This window comes from Gekko japonicus, unplaced genomic scaffold (assembly GCF_001447785.1).
Source record: "Gekko japonicus isolate JY-2015 unplaced genomic scaffold, Gekko_japonicus_V1.1 scaffold135, whole genome shotgun sequence".
NCBI lineage: Eukaryota > Metazoa > Chordata > Lepidosauria > Squamata > Gekkonidae > Gekko > Gekko japonicus.
The window spans coordinates 1,601,278-1,603,313 of NW_015175359.1; the positions used below are offsets into that span (position 1 = coordinate 1,601,278).

The following is a 2,036-nucleotide window of genomic DNA, read 5'->3' on the forward strand; positions in this document are numbered from 1 at the left end:
AATGAACTCAGGCTGTCTTCTTGTGCATACAAAATGAGGAACTGCATACCTTTGGCGAAGTGGGCTTTTTTGCCCTCATTCTCCCTGTTTCCTAACTGGATACCTCATTCCTATGGAAGATCAGAATACTACCAAATCTAAGAGGATGCTAGTATGGTTAGAGCCAAGTCAAGGAAGCCATAAAAGGCAAGAAGGTTTTCTTTAACAAGAAGAGGTTTGTCCAAACAAGGAGGAGCATGAGTTCTGGCAAACAAATGTAACTTGATGATAAGACAACCCCCCCAAGAGTGCTAAAAACATTAAGACAGATAAGAATTTCTGTACGCTTATGATAACACAAGCAGGAAATCAGCCAGCGAAGTAGTGGGGCCATTGGACAATAAAGGGCTAAAAGAATTGCTAAAGGAAGGGGGGAAGTTGTTAAGAAACAGGATAAATTATCTGCATTACTTTTCACTGTGGAAAACATGGGATAGTTAGCCACACCAGATCCACTGGTTTAAGGAATAGCATTGGAAGAACTGAAGCAAACAGAGGTGAAGCTAATGGACAAATTAAAAGGCTAGCCTATCACTAGACGTGGGTGGCATATACCTGAGGGTTCCTGAGGACCTCCAATGTGAAAATGTTCATTTCATAAAGCAAATCTGTATGTTGTCTTTGAAATTGGCTCATCTGCTAGAGGATTGGAAGGTAACAAACATAATGCCAATTTTAGTAAGAGAATCTGAAGAGAGTAAAAAAATTATAAGCCAGTTAACCTAATGTCTGTTCTTGGGGAAATGGTGGGAACTGTTATTAAAAACAGAATTATTATTAAACAGATAAAGGAACAGACTCCATTGATGAAGAATCATCATGGCTTCTGTAAAGAGGGAAGTATTCTCCCTCTCCACCCTTTCTGGAATTCTTTTAAGAGGATAACAAACATGTAGACAGTGGTCACCCAGTAGGATTATATACTAGCGCTTTTAACAGTCCCTTGTCATAATCCCTGAGATGTAAGATACTTTGACTCTTACTACAAGTTTCCTGGGATCCTGACAGACGTTTGCTTTCCCAGGGAAGAGGGCTATTTAATGTAGGAAGAGGTCAGCAAGAGCAGTGATGTATTTCCGCAAGGAGAGAACCATTTGCTGTACCTGTAATCCTTTTGTGGATTAGAAACTGGTTTAATGGCAAGAAACAGAGGAGTAAATCAACAGTTCTTTCAATGGAGGGAAGCGTGGTGTGAGATTCCACAGATATTAGTGAGCTGCTTCATTTGTTCATGTGAATAAACTGGAATTGAGGGGTGAGCAGTGAGATGGCCAGGTTTGCAGGTGGCAACAAATTATTCAGGATGACAAGGACCAGAGTGGATTGTGTAGTGCCCCCCAAATATCTCTCCAAACTAGGTAAGTGGGCTACAACTTGGCAGATGAGGTTCAGGGTGATTAAGTGTAAAGAGATGCACAATGGGTTGAAAAATCCTAACTGTAAATATATGTTGATGGGGTCTGAGCGAGCAGTGTGACTGGTCAGGAAAGAGATTTTGAGGTTGTGATGGACAGCTTGTGGAAAATGTTGACTCAGTGTGTTACAGTGGTAGAAGAACAAAGATGCAGAAAAGGAGAACCAAAAGGATCAAAAGGATTGGACCCCTTCCTACAAGGAAGAGCAAAGTATTTGGGCTTTTTAGTTTAAAAACCAGGAGGCACACAGATTTTCAAAATTATGCATGGGGTGGAAAAAGTGGATTGAGAGAACATTTTTCCTCCTGCATAATATTAGAACTCACAAGCACCCATGTAAGTTGATGGGTAATACTCTCAGGACAGAGAAAAAGTAGTGCTTCAGTCAAAACATAATTAAATTGTGGCATGCACTGACTGCCACAGGATATAGGAATGACCACAAGTTAGGTGACTTTAAAATGGGATTAGACATTTACATTCTGTTACAGAGAATCTGTCCATCAGTGACACTTACTTATTTAAAACTTGTGTCCCACTTTATAATGTACAAGAAAGGGAACCTGCGATACTCACGCGGGG

The 2,036-nt window shown here is 40.5% G+C and overlaps 1 protein-coding gene across 2 annotated transcripts in view; it reads left to right on the forward strand.

The window, feature by feature from the left end:
- Nucleotides 1-2,036, forward strand: part of CIT (citron rho-interacting serine/threonine kinase) — a 144,577-nt gene that overhangs the window by 123,427 nt on the left and 19,114 nt on the right. The gene's annotated exons all lie outside the window — the stretch shown is intronic.